The sequence below is a fragment of the Cygnus atratus genome, chromosome 6, assembly GCF_013377495.2.
Source record: "Cygnus atratus isolate AKBS03 ecotype Queensland, Australia chromosome 6, CAtr_DNAZoo_HiC_assembly, whole genome shotgun sequence".
NCBI lineage: Eukaryota > Metazoa > Chordata > Aves > Anseriformes > Anatidae > Cygnus > Cygnus atratus.
In genome coordinates, this window is record NC_066367.1 from 16858908 (window position 1) to 16877765 (window position 18858).

The 18858-nt window shown below is 39.4% G+C and overlaps 1 protein-coding gene across 1 annotated transcript in view; it reads right to left on the reverse strand.

The window, feature by feature from the left end:
• AGPS (alkylglycerone phosphate synthase) overlaps positions 1–18849 on the reverse strand; it is an 82806-nt gene extending 63957 nt beyond the window's left edge. The window contains exons 1-3 of the mRNA XM_035566998.2: positions 18700–18849; positions 14803–14931; positions 13728–13839 (exon numbers count right to left, since the gene is read on the reverse strand). The gene's annotated coding sequence lies outside the window, so the exon portion shown is untranslated. The remainder of the gene's footprint in view (positions 1–13727; positions 13840–14802; positions 14932–18699) is intronic.
• Positions 18850–18858: the final 9 nt, after the last annotated feature.

An 18858-nucleotide genomic window follows, 5' to 3' on the forward strand; every position in this document is an offset into this window, starting at 1 on the left:
AAGCATCATTACCTATAAATAAGCAAGCACTGCTAAAGCATACTGAACCATATGAGACACTAAGACAGTCTGGAAGGCTGTCTCCCTTTCACTTTAGGAATTACTGAGTATTTGTTGGTTTTAACTTTTTAAATTTTTATTTCGTTCCTTACTATGATGTGATTTTAATTCTTCTGCATATTGCAGAAGTTTAATTAAGTATATAAAATTAAAGCATAGCTTCAGCTTGTACTGCTGAATGTGCACCAGCAGGACACCTTAAATGCTCTTACTGCTGCTGCTTTGCCAGACCTGAGGACTCCAGTCTCAGGCACTGTCAAGCCAGTGCTGTTCACCAGTGCTTTGTTTCAACAGAGAAATGTGGTGCATACAAGGGATAACAAAGGCAGCTCCTTTTTTTGAAGAACACAAAATAGATTAAGCTGGTCTCAGCTGAAAAGGATGCCATCAATTTAGACAGCAGCCTGCTCTTTCAGCTGAAAACATGGGAAATGGAGCAGCACAAATGGGTGAACTGCTTGATTCTCCAAAATATTTGTGAGATAATTAATCTCTACTGCTTTCTCTGTGTGATAGGGGACCAGCTTACTGCTCCATTACATGCAATGATATCGTTGAAGAAGGTAGACACTTTCAAATGAGTGAGAGAAAACAGAATTTATTTTCTCTGTAACACAACACTCTTTGTATGTTGAGAAGTTGAAAAACAAACTGTCCTTGTGTGCATGGCTCCTCAGCACAGGAAGTTTAGGGGCAAAGGAACAATTGCAAAACAGAAAGTGGGGGTAAAGAAAGCAGTGCCAAACTTAGAGGGAGAAAGTACTACTGTAAATATATCTAATGACTAGGCATAAAAAGAAGTACTGAGTGACTCCTCGTGTTCTTGTGAGCTGGAAGCAGCTTGGTGAGAAACCTCAGGGCAATCATTCCCAAGCCTGCTGGAACAGGGCCTGTTAAGACTTCAGGATAATAGTGTTGGCTCCCCTACTGGAGCACTCCCTCCCGGCTAATGTATGGATTAGTTTGAAGAGGGCAGTTAAGGATAATGGTACAGCCCTGTGACTGAGGGAAGAATAAAATTGTGATAATAAATTCAGCCGAGGGAGAGTTAGAAAACTGAGACATTTATCAAGACGATTGTCTTGCTATGACAATAGCAGTACTTGCCCTGGATATCATGACATGAAGCAGCTTGGGCAACAGCATTAAAACTGCCCTAAAACATCAAATTTTAGCTGGAATGGAGAGAGTGAGACTTTCGGTACACAGGACAGCAAGACACCACTGATACGCCTATTCTTGAGTCACTAATCCGAATTTTTCTTATGTGCTTACGGCTAGCGAACGTTTCAGTCATTCCTCCAATAAGATGTTTAAATTTCCTCGTGTACTGCTCAGTACGTCACTCAAACTCTCCAACAAAAGGATCGCTGCTGAAAGCACTGCTTTGTCATGCTGGATCTTTGATGGAGGCCTGGCTGATCTCAGAGCAGGAATGCACAGACATAGCACGTTTCTTCCATAGAAAGCTTTTTAGCAATTGTTTGTTAATTAACTGAAGTGTGTATTTGTTTATTAGTAAAGTATTTTAAAACTTTATAACTTTAAACCATTTTTTTTTACATTAAACTTTTGTTATAATGTCAAAATCTATTTTAACATAGCTTCTAACCAGTTTCTAAATGTTGTTAAAAAATTAAAAAGGAAAAACTAAGGGCCTCAGACTTCTTTTCCTGGTCATAATATGTATCCCATAATGTATCCTGCAATTCCTAAGCATCCCTGGACACAAACATCTCCCAGACTTCTGGAGTGCTGAACTGATTTGAATCAATGCCTCTGCTGTGAGCTACTGATGCCCTCTCCTCAGCCCTGCAAATCCCTGCATCAGGATCAGTGGTTCTGGCAGACTTTGCTGCCTTCAAATCCAGTACCAGAATGCCCTTTGAGGACTACAGATGCTTGCCTGCAGATGTGCCTGCCTTGAGTAGCTGACGGATTCTGTCAGCCACGTGCACTAACAGCAAGCTTCTGGCTGTGGAAGACAAATGGTCCCAGCCCAGGACCTGGGACCCCCCAGTAGCGTGGGCATCCCTGCCTCATGCACCGGCATGCAGGGCCTGAAGCTGTACCCCAAAATCTCATCTTTTCATATCTCCAACCGCACCTAGGGGCAGCAATAATCTTACATAGGCAGCATCTCTATGGGAACAGCATTTCAAATTGCACAATACTGAATTCTGACCTAAGGAGATCTGGTAAACTCAGCAGGGTGGGTTAACAAATCATTTCCTTATCAGAAAGAAATTACACGGCCTAAATGTATCATTTGCAAGGACTGTGTGGTATTTGCAACCTTTGCTTCCAAACGCAACAAGGCACAGCTTTCTTTTTACCCAGCAGATGGCCAACTGCTCTTGGTTAGAGAAAATAAAACCTAAGCAGAAGCTTTCTCACTAACATTTATAGCCCTGCAGATGGACACATTGCAGGAAAGGCAGCTTTGTAAATAAATCAAAAAAAACTATAATAACTTTAAGTTCAAGGCCTACTCATTCCTTTTTTCTTTAGACAACTTTTCTTGAGCAGTAAAATACATGCAAGGCCTCAGGGAGCTCAGGGCCTTGTTGTGTGCTCCAGGGATGAGTGGTATTTTACTGCCCTAAGGAGTATGAAAGGCTGAAGTAACAGGAATGTTAGCCTTTGTACCACTGAAAAAACTCAGAAATATAAACCTTAATTACAGGAGAAAATATAAGTAAATGCTTTGAAGTTTTGCTCAATACAACTCTATCTACCATGCCCTGATCTTGTTCTCTGAAAGTTCTCTTTATTCACCAGGGTATTGAAGATTTGGGTAGTCCCACCTGCATTTGGTGACTGCAGTTCTGTACAACGCCTATGACTCTAGATGAAGTCAGAGGGTGCTCCTAGAAAGGAACATGGAAATCTAAACTTGATCTAGTATTTTCTCCAAAGTTCACATTCTGGATTAACCCAGCAGCTCAGGGATGGTATTAGTACGTACAAGCACTCATCCTTAGGTGACAAGCTCATCTTGCATACTTAGCGTTATCCCTAATGTTTAGTCTCTCACTATCAACTTTTAGGCATTAGGTAGTTATCAGCATAGGCAGACTGGCAGGCACCTACCAGCATCAGTAAAGGTCTCACAATGACAAAATGGACTAGTTAATGGAAGAACAAACTTTCATCCACACCCAGGACACCACACAGTCTAATCTAGCATAGCAACTGCTAGGAGACACTCAAAACCTGGGGCATGGGATGCTCAAAAGGCTTCAACTGACCCCAGTCACAGGCTTTGTCCACCCACATCTACAGGAACTGAGGACAGAGTAGATGCCTGTTCTCTTCCCAGAGCTGCTCTACTTGCAGTAGTTTTCCCTCTTCTGCTTTTCCCTTGACCACACAGCTGTTACAGTGATATTTGATCACCAGGGAGGTGTATGTATGCCCCATCAGAGATTAGTGCACTAATCTCTGTAGTGCAGAGATTACAGATAAGTTTCCTGCTTTATTAGATATAATTTTCAGCAAAATTTGAGTTACTGTTTTATTATTCTTACATGCAGCCAATTATTTTTTTCTGTCTGAGAATCTCTCAGATGGCAACACAGCAAAGAATACAGAGTGAGACAGTATGACTGTATGTTAGGAAACTAAGAAAATTAGCAGGACTGTTACAGGCAGATGAAGTAAATAAAATAGCATTAACACTCTTAGAGAAGCATTACAGACTTTGAAATGACAAAGTCCTTTTCAATAAGCTTTGTATTACTTACACACCAATGCAACGTGTTGTGCAAACAGTTTTAACTCTAATCTTACTGAAACAGGAGATTATGTAACCAGGCCACAATGCACACATTGCCTTTTGAAGGGAAGTGTAAAAGGCAGTAAAGTATTATGAAAGTGTTGTTACAGGAGTAAAAGCTCTTTAGAATCATTCTAACTCCTCCTTTCACAAGAGAAGGAGGTTGTTTAAACTCTGTGCTGTGGTATATTTAAGCCATAAAAAGAAACTTTGGGAGATAGATATTGCATGCACAAATCATAAAGGGTGCCATAATCATTTGCCTTTCAGAGGTGGAAAATTATATTGGAAGTTATACAAAAGTACAACTGAAATGGAACAGACTGAACAGTATCTAAAATTGAACAGGTGCCTTTCTATGAAAAAAAAAAGGGCTAAGAAATGCCAAACAGGAAGAATGAAAGGTTTCTGGAAAGCAACTAATCCGATGGGAACTTCTGCACAAGCAAGGTCAAGTGTGCTTCCCTACTCTGCCTCCTGCTAATGTTCTCTGCCGTTCTGCCCTTCTACCACAGCATCTGTTACCATGATGTGATTTTACTATTTCTTGCTCTGCCCCTCGTCTCTAAACTTAGTTATTGATTTTTGGCACCCTTTTCCCTTTCATGCTTATGTTTGTTTCAGGCAACAGCAGCTGCATGGAATAAATCCTTTGGGTTTTATAGAGCCATTGTTCAAAGCTGTTTTAAGAGTGTTACTACATGTTTGCAATAGTAAACGACAACATAAAGAAACTGGAATTAATAATAATAAAAAAAAACATAATAAAAAGGCAGAGCTATATATTGCTATTCAGTGAAAACAATTGGAAGTATGCATGTACAAATCCACTTGTTTGATTAGCATGTCATGAAGGAATCATCATTTTTAGAGGAAGAGCATGCAACACTTATTTCATCCAGCAGTGAATAAACACCACAGGGCAGCGATGTTAAATTCTTTTTCTTCATTTTGTAAGTAAATGTCACCTTAGGTCCTCTTTCAACCAATTAGCCAGTACTCCGTTGCATACTGGAACAGCCACAGGGATGATCTAGCTATGTTCAGAAGACAATTGTTCCAAAGGGAGAGATATTCCAGCTAAGAATACAATCTACCCTCTTTTCTATTATATACCCTTCCTGCAGAAGAGAAGCGTTTGGCAGACAACTACTTGGGGAACACTACACCAGCTCAAAGGCTGCCTTACAACAGAAGCTATACCTGGGAGTCCATATTGAACCTCACTGCTGGAAAAGGAGAATGGCTTGGCTGTACCAGAATTTTCTCTGTGGTCTTTGTCTTTTTTTTTTTTTTTTTTTTGACTGGGTTAGCCAAAAATCACTAAAAGTAATGGATGCTTAGAATCGATGAATTCAGAGTTATCAGTGAGATTTGCTATTTTAAGGACCGTTTACCATTTTACAAGAAAAGAAAATGACAATAAATATCTTTTGATAACCTTGCATATTCCACTAACATAGCCAATTCTATTTTGAGAAAAGCTGCAGTATATTGTGTGCATTTTTATATTAGCTAGAACTTCAGAACACAAGATGGCAGTGTACATTGTAGTGAATTCAGGCTTCTAGCTGCTCCTGTTACTCAAACAGAACATATAACATTTTATTCAGTCATATATTAATCTGATCGTGTAATTGCGGTATTAGAAATAAACCTAAAAGTATTTATCAACAGCAGAAACAAATGCAATTTGCCAATAAATGAATATTGCATGAACAAGTGTTAGGTAAAGCTTAATTCAAGCTTTTATCGTACATAACAACACTCTGGAGACATTAAAGCCTCTTATGGAACTCCTCAATTGCAATAACAAGAGAGTATCCCTTTATGAAGGAATGGAAGCTGGCTCAGTCACAAGAGCTTCAGAGCAAAATTGGCTGCTGGGGAAAAGAACATAAGAGAGCTGGCAGCCTAAAATATGTAAAAAGCTCAGGGCTCTCTGAGGAGCACTGCAGACCACTGAAATGGAACAGACTGAACAGTGTCTAAAATTGAACAGGTGCCTTTCTATGGAAAAAAAAAGAAGTGGACAACTGTTTGGCATGACAATTCAGAAAAAAAAATCCACTGAGAAGCACTGAATTAGAGGAATAAGTCTCTGGCTGAGGACAAAATTGCTTAAACAGATACAAGGAGTCAGACCTCTCTGTACACAACTTCAGTTATGCAAAGTCTCCCTGAGTACAAGTGGCCAAACAGAACTGCAAAAACAAACTTTCTCTGTAACTACTCGCTACTCTCTCTTCTGAGGTTGAGTTGAATGTCGGAGTCAGCAGGTATAGCTTGAAAGTTGTCTTAGCTATCCTTCTGAACTGAATTACTAGCATTTGGTTATACACACATCAATGTATTAGAAAGGCTTGCTACATAGTAAAGAAAGCCCTAAGAAAAATAGCAGCATTTCAGAGTATAAAGTCATCATGGAAAACATTATCCCCAGGGGATGTGTAACACTGACAAAATTCCAGGCAGCCCTGCTTTCTCCATAGGTGTTGCTCAGGTTATTTTACCTCCCTACATCTGAACTCACAGTGCTAATGACAAATGAGACTGACCTGGATCATCAAAACTCAACACCAAGCCCCATCATTTCTGGATACAGCTCTTAATTTAACGTAGTTATTTTGAATTAGATTACGAAAATGTATAATATCTCTCAGATGACTGTGTCATAATTACTTCACATTTTTCTCTCCAGAATGGGGATATTTGTAATCTTCCATTTTACTGGACAATAGAGAATATCAAAGCAGTGTGAGTGGAGCATGGCATGCAGAGCTTGGCCAGCATTTTTGAAAGAAGGTGGAATTGGGAATGCTGGTCCACAAGTCTACTTTTCTTGTAGTCATCCGTGTGTCAAAATATCACCCTGTTCCCAACTCCACAATCACAGCAGTTCCAACAAAAAGTTATCCTACTTTTCATGGTGGTCCACTGCTGTTGTTACTTCAATTGTTGCTTGTTATTGCCTTATGTTCCCACACATAAATCATTGGTTTTATTCCAAGACTTTTTTTCCTCTCTCTTTCTGAATTTGCATAAGATTGCATTTGGCATTGATTCAGGTCAAATAATTCAAACATCATTTTTTGCCTGGTATTTAAACTAAGCCTGGGTGTGGGCTCATGACTAAAATAAAGTGTCTAACCTAGCTGTTTCAGTCACCTGGTCTATTTATCACAGTAGATTACAGTATGTGTGGTATGCACAGAATTATGCATGTATTTCTCAGCCATCTAAAATGGAGGATAAATTGGACGTGTCATGGTTTTAGGGCAGTAATTTATATTGAGTACAGGGCTTAGAATGGACCCGAGCCAAAACCTCAGATCTAAATTACCCTGAGTTCCAGGGAAATTTTAATCCGAATAAAAACTTCACAGCTGCTCATTATATAATTAAGTGAACCAACAAAAGACCATTTCTCAGCACTCTCAAACTAAAGCATTTACATCCACACTTAAACTCTGTGGCTTCACCCATGGATGCCCTATACTGACCCTAATCATGGAAGTTCTTGTATGTAATTAGTGCCTCTCAGATTCTGCTGTCTGATACAACCATTCTGAATGTTTCTGCTGGCTTTGAGAAGATCCCCATTATGTATATTATTCTTTAACCTAATGGTATTTCCCCTCTGAGAGTATGTTACAAGGATTCACAAATTAAATATTTTTCATGTATGAACTATTGAAGTTGGTCTCACGGCCTCCTTTTCATTTCAGGTTCTTATTGAAGATTTGATTTTCAAGAGTATGTCTTCCTTTAGCAACCATGGGAATTAACTTCTGAGTTTCTGTGAATGCACTTGAGTTGTCCAGTCCGGAGAAAAGGAGGCTGAGAGCCGTCTTTGCTGCTGTCTGCAACTTCCTGAGGACAGGAAGCGGAGAGGGAGGTACCAGCTTCTGCTCCTTGGGAACAGACGGCAGGGTGCACAGCAAAGGCACAAAGCTGAGCCAGGGAAGAGTATTCCATTCCATTCCATTCCATTCCATTCCAATTTTATGTTATTCGTCAGCCCACATAGACACACAGTGAAATTTCTTCTTTAGGTAAAATAGTTCTTACTTTTCTATTCAGAACTAATCCTAAGCTAGCCTTCTTTTACGAGGTATAACCAATTTCCCTATAATCAAAGATAACCTCCACTCCCCTCACAATAAAATTTTGCTATAAGAGCCCGTCCCATGAATGACCCCTTCCTCCCCAGACTTTGACAAAATCATCTCTTTGACATAGCCCTACATAAATCAAAATTAATTTATTTCCTGCAGTCCAAAACAACTTCTTCCCTCCAAAATAAATACTTTTCTGAACATTAAATCCTAATTACACTGGCGAATTCAGGAAGCTGTGGTGCAGCAGAATGATAGCAGTCCTAGAGGCACTGTAACCTGTTCATTTACTGAAAGCATCATCTCTCTGCCTTTCATCAACACATAATGTGAAAGACTAGGTCTGGTCTATGAGGGCATGGAGCAGGAAATGTGAGTGGGCAGGAGACTGCTACCTCTTGGTCCAGCAAGACCGAGACTCCAGCTGGGGCTGCAGGCTTTAGAGCTGTTGGGACTGGGGGTGGCTAGGATAAAGGATGCTGGGGGTTAGTGCCACCCCAACATTCCCCAAGTAAGCACTGATTGTAATAATTGTTAAAAGTAAAAGGCAATACATTTAAAATTGGCAAAAGTAATATGCCTATGAAACATGCTGGCAAATGGTATCGCTGAGGCCAAGTGCTTAGCAGGATTTAGTAAAAGGTTATACATACATATTCATACATTTATGTGGGGAATTAGATTGGACCCGATAAAAATTCATAATGGATATAAATGTTCGCAGTTCAGGGCATAAATCAGCCACCAGCCTGAGGTTAGAAAATAACTTCCCCTACAGTCAGGTTGTTATATAATTATCCATTATACTGGTGGGGGGGGGGGGGGGGGGGAAGAGGTTGAAGAATAGGGCAATTTCCTCAGCGACATCTGGGAATTACTATTGTCAGACAACTAATTTAGATTTGATCTGGTATGGAAGTTCTTATTACATCAAATAATGTAATTTAGAATTAAAGAATATGATTTATTTTTTATTTTTTACTCTTTATGTAATCAAGTTCATGCCTGAGGGTAACTGCAAGCCTTTCCCATATAAGCAGGCCAAAGTTAGCAAAATGTACTCTGCTGTGCTTTCTCACAGAACCTCCTTAAAAACAGCTTCAAATTTTCCAAGGAAGGCAGGCAGAGTCCCAGGAATTCAGTTTGTTGAGATGCTAGCCAACTAATATAGCCAACTTACTGGCTATATTAGAAGAGAAAAATTTCTGTTCTTGAGCTACAGTAAAAATCTCATACCCTGAAACGTCCTTATTTTTGTTAAATTTGTTAAATTTGGAGAATAACATAAAAAGACTGGCAGAGCTCCTAAACATCACAAATTATAGCACTAAGGCTACTCTGTGCCTGCTTTTTCTACTTGGTATTGTCAGCACACCTAAGCAAATCATACGTGTTCCTATGGACTTGTTTACATCAAGCAATATCTCTTCAGCTGTCTTGTTGAACTTACAAACTGTGAAAGCTAACATAACACACACTAAACTCTAATAGAAACATCCTTTATGACCTTGAAAACAAATGGTTTGATTGAAAATGGCTTGATTAAGACTTTTTAAATGAATACAGGAAAACATTCCTGTGCAGGAATTCAGTGCAGGAGTCAAGGGATATTGGCTGCATTCTGCTATGGTTTCTAGAATGTATGTGCTACACCTACTGTAATTATAGCATAAATTATCATCACAATAGATGTGTGGAACTAAGGAACATTTATTAACAAACCATCTCACAAATTTTCAGAAGAAAAAAGTGTGATACTTGGCATCAGTCTCTTAGAGTTTCTGTTCCTAGTGAAATAATACTAGAAACACTGCACAACAATCACACATCTGGAATGTTTAGGACCACAAGCAACAAACATTTTGGTTTTATGAAATAAAAATCTTTGTGTGAAACTTGTGATCTGTTCAGAGAGATTTATAAAAGGAATAGCTGAAGAGAAGGCAGCAGATATAACATAGCAGATTTTTTTTAGTTTCCGTGTTCCATAAAAATCTTGAAAAATTAATTCAAACTGGCTTTGATAAGAAACCTGTAACTTCGCTTGCTGCTACAGACCACCTGTCCCCTGAATGCAGGCAAGCAGGCGTCTCCTATCAGCTGGGGTCCGCCCAGCTCCATGCCAAGCGCTGTAGGTGTTGCTGGCACTACACTTTGCAGGCTCTAGTTACCAGGGTGTCCTCATTTAACACACAGGGTCTGCAGAAGCAATGGGACTGCTTTATGGCTTTCTCAGAACAAATAGGGCAACTCCCTTAAGCACAATTAACTCTTAACAGTGGCAACATTACCAGCCCTGCAGATGAAACCCAAATGAGGGTTATGACAGTATTGGGTGGGTCTTGTTGGGACCATTTGACAGCAGTCCTCTGCCAGTCACATATGCAGTTTTGTTGTGTCTCCTGCCTCCTTATGTCGTCCTGCTGCCACTAATGACACCCTGCCAGCAGCAAGCTATTTCCCCGTGAAGCTCCCAGGCTGTTTATCACCCAGCTGCCTCATCCTGCCAGCCACCAAACTGCAGCTCCTGCTCTCGTGTAGGGTTCTCCCTCTGGAACTTGGCTCACAGTACACTGGAAACCCCAGCATAGACTGGGAACCTCAGTACAGTGTGGCAAAGACATAGGATATATTGAACTGTGAGGAGGTGTTTGTGGTGTGACAGATATAGGTGTGAGGTCTAATTTTTTTAAATGTCTTCATTGGGAAAATAAAGTAAACTCTAGTGTGCGGCTGACATTTACAGTTGTACTTTGCGTAAAGCTTCAAACACCAGTGAAGAGAGAATTAGAGACGAGGTGTAAAGAAATTAACACCCAAAAAGTAAAAGTTTTGATCTAGAATAAGGCAAACTGATAAATATTGTACAGATAATCCAAATAGTTTTCCAGTGGAAGAAATAACCTCAAAAAAGCATGAATTAGAAAAGAGAATGATGGGAAACTTTCCTTTTTCTCCCCCTGCAACTACAAGCAAGTTTGCATGGGATATGGCAAGGCAAAAGAACAATGTAATTTTGGCTCCATATGAGAAGCTGTAACAGCAGAAGGTTAAGTCATTTTCTTTATGTTTTTGGCCTTAAATATTCAGTTCCACCCACAGCACTATCAAAGAGACAAAGATAAATGAGAAAGAGTTCTGAAAAAAGCCAGGAAAATAATCAGTGGCTAGAGGGCCAGATTTATTTGGAAATATGTGCATATGTTTAACTTGTCCAAGCCTTTAAGGGTGGTTAAGGCGAACTCGTATTGGACAACTTATTCTGGAACAGAGCACTTAGAAATACAAAGTTAAAAAAAAAAGGTTAGCAGGTAGTGGGCTGCCAGAGATCCCAATACTGCTTTATTAGTTGCTGCTTCTGAGCAGCCACCAAATCACTCTAGTAGCGAATCCTAAAACAATGCATAAAAATAAGGGTTGCATTTATATTCTGAGAAATTAGTTTAGTTTTTATTTCCTCAGAAACTCACTTTCAGAGACAAACCTCCCTGTCTCTAACCTACGCTTAAATAAGTAGTAGGTGCACACACACACTCCAGTATAGTGCTGAGGATCACATTGATGGCTTGATATTATTTGACATTCAAAACACAGACTTCTTTCATAGCAAGGCCTATATGTTACACTCTCCATATAGCACACTATATGGAGATCCTGATGGGTAGCAACACCATGTACATAATAGCATATTTAGGACAGGACAAAAAGATGTACCTTAAGCTAAAGAAAGGTTTAAAACAAGCAAACAAAACAAAAAAAAGAGAACTATGCAAAATACTAACAGAAACATCATGACTCCAAGGATTCTGCAACTCTGACCACTCCTTTTAGACAAAGGCATGGAGGACACATTGATGCTGGAAGCAAGTCTGTGCAAATTGTTCAGACTATTACCTACGCTGCCTAGCTCAGAGTGAGACTGGAAAAGCATTCTTGGGCAGAACAGCAGTCTGCCCTCCTGCCTGTGCCAACCTTCACAAATACGAGCATGTTTAGAAGTCTGCACTCCACCAGATCCATCAGGACAGGCTTGCCACTGACAGCTGCTGATAGTTAACAGGCTGTCTGCACAACAGTCCTGTGGACAAGAAGCAGAGCATCCTGTGCATGTGGCTACTCCAAGTGCAGCTCTTTCAGAACAGCGTGAATAGTCAGCAGGCTGCTTATATTTGAAACATTGTAGGTAAGAATTGCTTGCTGGGTTAGCAGAACACATGGGGCATGACAAGAGGGTGCAGTAGTAAACAACACATTATATTCCCACATCATGTGACTATCAGGAGGAAAAAAAAAAAAGTGGCTATAGAACAGCCAGATTCTCCCCTATTTAGCAAACACTTCTGTTACAGCAGGGTATATATACTGAGTTTAGAGAGTAAGGTCTTCTCTAGCAAAGAATTATGAATATTATCACAGATTAAACACTATTTGATTTATTAATGCTATTTCTATAGACACATCTAGTATACTAAAATATTTTGATAGGGCAGATATTCTAACCAATGCTTATCTTGTCTTTGGCATCAGAAAATGCAAGTCAAAGAGAACTCAGTACTGTTCTTACTTTCACATTTTCTATTTTTGGGGGGTGGAAGGTGCAACAAAAAAATGTGAACAATTATAGTATGCATTTGTGAGATGTCTAGGCTCTCTGAGCTCCTGAGAACACGTGAAAATTGACAGGGAAAGATGAACAGTAGCTGGGTCAGCACACTTATGACATGAAGGTATTCAAACACTTTGAGGATGGTGGTGAGTTCAATAGCTTATCAAACATGGGAGTCTTACTACAAAGCACGTGCTACTCTTCAAACTCTTTGTAATATGTTTATTTATAGTTAGGTCAGCTTCAGCGGTTGATGTCGCAAAACGTAGTCTTTCAAAACTTTTTGGAATACATTCATTGGAATGCAGGTTGAAAAAGTTCCTATTCCTGGAAGTTAATTCGGATTTTAAATTGCTATATTACAAGGCCATTCACCTATTTTAGCCTACCTTAATATTTAATTCTGGGACAGTTATTCTGTTCTAGAATTATTCCAGAATTGTCTTGGCTCCAGAAAGTCATGGAAGCATCTTTCATTAGACACACCTATACAGTAGTATGCCCTGGGTAAAACAAGAATTAGGATTCTAGTTGAGTTAGGAGTGCAGATCACATAATTTGTCATCTACAGATGCCAGGACGTTAAAACTTTCAATTGTTTTCCCACCAAACTGAATGAGGCATTTCGTTAACACAACTATATCTGTATAATTGGAAACTAAATCAATGACGACTGCATGATTTGAATATTACTTTAAATAATTTCACTTCTATTATGCTATTTTGTTGTAAATGGTATCACCAAATAGCTTATTCATTTTCCTTCTGCTTCTGATTTGAGCTTGTGCTTTTCTTTAAGAAAGACGCAGCACATTTTCAACCTTTCTAATTTTCTGGGATACACTATGCATGACTTTTAATTATTTAGTCTGATACACATTAACACTAAAAGTTCATAGAGCACAGTGAGGTAAACAGGTGAGAAGAACCGGGTGGACTGTAACTGACCCAAGAAGCTGAGTGAGTACCAGCAGTCTCAGGCAACGCCCTTGCAGGAAAACAGGAATTTGGGGTATACAACCAATGCAGGCCTTTAGTTCTGGGAAGGAACTCCCATACTCCTTTCAGAGGAGTGGCCCTAATCACTGCCTGTTAATTCCTTTGGAAAGATGCAGCTTTAAAGTATTTGGACATGTAACAGGAAGAAAGGCCACAGGCTACTTACTCTGCCACACTGGGTCTTTGAGGAGAGCTTTGATGGTTTGTTTGTCTTCTCCCACAAATTCAATGCTCAGTTCCTGACTAAAAAGTCCATGAAGCTTCAGATTTTCCCTTATCTGTAGAGGATTTAGAGAGCGATGGAAGATAGCTGTTAGCCCAGAGGATTGAACAATTTTTAGCCTGACTAGGAATACAAAAGTATCACAGAAAGTAAATTAAAAAAAATAATTGTTTCATTGACCTTTCCCAAAAACATGCTTTTCACTGCATGAAAGACATAATAAGCTCAACATTTAAATGTCCTTTATTTTGCTTTTGATCAAGCTAACTTAAAACTCTTACAGTGTAACGTTGGTAAAATGTCTACTCAGGACTGCATGTTCATAAGCATTACAAAAAACTTCTGAAAATTGTTATCTGCCTGATGTAACAAAATTAAGTACAACAGAGCAATACTGTCACAACAGCAGTCCTTCTCCACTGTGAATGGAAAAGGGGAGTCCTCCAGAGCTCCTCCAAAAGGCTTCTAAAATACTAAATCAAAATGGCTAAATTGTCATTACAAGCTCTTTTATCTGTTTTAAACACATTATTTTCAAGAATTTCTCAACTTGAAAGGAATTTAATTTCTAAATTTAAGCCATCAAGCCTTAATAAGGTGGAAATTCTGACAGTCAAGAATTCAAAGCGTTACAGTGTCAGTTTATTCTACAGGATAAGACGAGTACCAGCAGAAGATAAACCATTTCTGACTCCTTGAAACTGAATTGGAAATTGAACCTTCCTCAGGAAGAAAAAGCAAAGGTCTGTACTCTGCTTGTTCATACTCATGGACAAAGTCCTATGACTTCTCTTATTACCATGGTTCCAGGGAATGAAATCATAACCAATACAGTTTGGGGCATGGGAAAAGATTACAGGATACAGTTACTTTTCTGGTAACCACAGAGACAGAGTCTTCTTTGAGAAGTGAAGAAAGAACCAGATACTGTACTTTGAATAGGACATTAACTTCATCTAACTTTTAGATGGTAAGGGTTAGGGAAGATGAATTCCAGCCACCGTGGCTGGGGACATACCAGCTCTTCTGTCAACAACCAAGCACTGATCCATGGTCCATCTTATGGCTTTGCAATGTAAGACAGGAACGGAGCTTGTAGCACATATGCTGATTCCAGGTCCTTGTTTTACATCTCATGCAGACCTCTCTATAAAACAGAGGATGTGTCCTTATCACTGAGTTGAAAATAGATTTTGTCTCACTCAATACTTTCATCAGTTTTTTTCTATTGTCATCACAGGGGCTAATTTTAAAATGAAATTCCTTGTTAAGAATATAACATCAAAAAAAGTTCTAGCACAAAATCCCAGATCCTGAAAGTCACTTCTCAAAACAGCCTCAGTCAAAGTAGTCACTGATTCAAAGCTCAGAAATTCAGTGTGACTGAAATTCACTCAGCAAATCAGCAAGTGTCTCCAACATTCTTCAGATGTTTGAAATATTTTACACCAACAGAATAAATTTTTCCTCCATTGCCCTTTTATTTGAAGACACCCAAACTAGCAAGGTTTTAAAAATTTCAACAGTAGGTGGCACTGTGAAGTTTCTAGCTTCATAATTATTCTAATAATATAAAATGTTATACAGATCCTTTAGAAAGAACTTCATCAAAATGTTAGTAGTCCTTCATCTAAAAACATTGCTCAATCTTTCCTTTCTCCTTTCATTTTAAAAAGACCATGAAAACATTTTAAATTCTGATAACAAAATAAATGCTTTTCTACATATTAATATTGACAGAAATTCTAAAACAAGAATAGGAATAACAAGAATGTCACATATAAAAACAGGCAACTAATAAAATTTAAAATGTCATAAAAATATCCTCTATACTCTTTGTTACTCTTCAGTAAAGTACCACTATGGTTTGCTCTTGAATACATTAGAATTAGCTCATGTACTGAGCTACTTCAAATTTCCTGGAAATCTTAGCACATGAACTATAATATCACAATAATGGGTGTCAAGGCAGGTGAACACAGACTAACAGGAATATCTCAAATGGAGACCAAAGCATTATATGTAGGTCCTTAATCCTCGCTATATACAATATGAAGATGCTACTATATGCCAAAACAACTCCTGGATCAGAAACATGCAATATTAATTGAAAACATTTTTTTCAAAACTTTACCATACTAAAAGCTATGAAGGGCAACTAACAAACAAGCATGTGTTTCCAGGTATTTCAGATTGTCTAGACAAATGAAAATAACAATATTGTAAATTTATTGCTTACATTGATTCAGAAAGCTCTGAATGCCATACACCCAGCTCAATAGTGGTGTATGGGAGGAATAGTGCTGCGAGATACAGCATTTTCATTAAGCTGAGTTTTGGATGGCTGCCTTGCTCATCAGAAATGATACACTGGTCTGCCTAAGCTCAGGGTATGAAGATAAGGAAAGGAGAAAAGAAATTAAGCAAGGAACACAAATGAAATATATAGTCAATACTCTTTTATCTGGCCTGGCCAGCAAGAGTCGTTGCTTTTTTTTTTTCACCCCAGGCTCCAAGCAAGCTGCTTAGCTTTGCATGGAATTTCTGCACTGTGATACAATCTACACCAGCACCTAAGATTCCTGTTTGTTTTTATTTTGCTTTCTATTAAATAAAACATGTAGAAAAGACACCTTTATAGCTTCAGGGCAATTTTTCATTAACTGACATTGTGTATTACTCATTTTATGTGAATGTGTTCTGTCTTCTGATTGCTGTTTCTTTTAAAATACTGAAAAAAAAATCAAAAGACATCATTTGCAAGGAGTCCTGAGCTGGGAGCAGCTTTACCCAAAAGTTTTTTTAAACTGTGACAGCCAATTTGTGTTTTAGAGGCCTGTTTCTCCAGAGTCTCCAACACAGTCTTTTCAGTTGGATTCTGTAGGGTTCACTTTTAGACCATATAATAAACTGGTACTACAAAAATAATAAACAGAAATACACTTAAAATTTTGCTGCTGGTTTTCCATTATAAATGATTTATTGTTGCCATGCATTATCCCTCCATGGAATCAAGGACATGGTATTGTAAGAGCTACTTCAGTACACCTAGTCCATTCAGTGATGCAGCATGTGTTCTGCTTGGACCTCCACAAGATATTTAGTGGCTCTATGTATGTGCTTTAACTAAACCTTCATTGTAAGGCAAGTGTTTCCACTGCATCTGGTACAGTTATCAAACATGCATATAATAAATCTACTGATATTACAGGTTCTTTCTTCAAATGGATATCTTAATTTTGCATAATTGCAGCAAGCACCTTCTATATTTTTGGGTAAACACCCACCTGCAACATGCTGGTACAAAGAAATTTTTTAAATTATTACAGATTTACCAAATCTACATACTTGTGCTATATTTTTTTAATTTATAGTCATACTCTTGCACCACGTGGAGCAAATGTGAAAATTAGCTCTTCACACTAGCCCTGTTTTACATTGGCAAGCTGAACTAACGCAGCTCAAGCATTGTGAATACCCAATGCAGGAGTATTGCACCAGTCTGAAGAGAGTCTACAGTAACACCCAGGCTTCAAGCCATAGAAGCTAAATAATTGCCTGCAATGGAATAGTTAGATTTTCTATTAAAGATCGTAAGCATCCCAATTTCATCTTATTTGGTTATATTAGATCATTGAAAGGAACCTCAAAAATGGGCACAAAGGATGATCCAAGGATCATTTGAAAGCTGTACATGTGAAACTTTGGGAAGCTGTTTTTCCAAAATGTTCTTTGGAATGAAGAATTGCTGACACTTGATTTATTACTCCCAAATTAGTACTTCCTGAGAAAATGCTCCCTGGGGAACCTGCTGCAGGTGTTGAAACATCTTGAGCAGGACGTTGAACCAGACGACCTTCAGAGGTCCCTGCCAACCTCACCCTTTGTGCGATGTACTGCCGGGCAGCCTACAAACACAATGGCAGTGGCCGTGCCCTTTCAGACCCATATTCAAAGCACTGAACAGATCAAGCATTTGACCGCTACTTGAATTTCCAAGAAGAATTCAGCTTGCATTCCGATGCATGTCATTTGTCAAGTAATGGCAGGTTAAGATAAAACACTCCAATAATTTGGTAACTACGACACGGCAGGGATGCAGGCCTGTGGCCCACCAGCTCTAAAGTATTCCCCCTCACTTTTAGGTGTGCTGCTCCTCCTAAGAAATACGATACACTCTTGAATGCTTGTTAAATACCTGTAGAAGTCAAATCCTTGACATTACGTGTTTGACAGAGACGTTATCAGCACCGCTGACATTACTGCAGTGTGGGGGACAGAGTCTAAAGGTATCAATTCAAAACAATTTGTGTGTATCAAACCCTTGATTTTCTTATCTCTCTTTTGGCTGGTTTGCAAGTGTGGTCACTTGTCTGGAATTCTCCTACTGTGAGGAAGGAGACTGATATGTAAGCAGGTCTGCAATGCCGTTAGTGTTGTTCCAGCTTTGTTATTCTTAACAAACCTCCCCACAGTTAAACACCAGCAGTTGTAGGTTATGTCTGGGTTGCATTGGGCTTTGGTGTGACTTCCATCTTTCCTCCGCCAGTGCTGAGCTCACTGTTCAGCTGGACCCTGAGGACACCTAGCAAGCACTACATGAAGTGTACGTAGAGGTGTATCCGCAAGTATACAGCTGTGCTAAGGCCAAGACTGAAGAGGGTATATAGAGATGAAGTTTTCTCCTAATCTGATCCCATGCCAATTGAACACCTGGCTGATAAACACTGGCATTGAATGCCAGGAGCGTTTCCATTACATCCATCTTGAAAATACCATGCGGGAGATTCAAGTGTGTAAGTCAACCCACTAAAAAAAGTACGCCGATGATTTCAACACCTGTAGCGTTGACTGGGGCCGTAATACAGAAACAGGAGAGACGAGGGAGTCGGGGCACTTTTAGAGGAGGCATTACCTTGACACACGAGGGAAGGGTGTGCAGAGACTGCGGAGGTATCTCTCGGCCCCAGCCCCTGCAGCCTGCAAGCCGTACTGCTGGAACCTCTCCTCCCACCCGGGCCCCGTTCCCGTCAGGGCCGGCGCTGCCGGGAAGGAGCCGCCCCCGCGGGCTCCC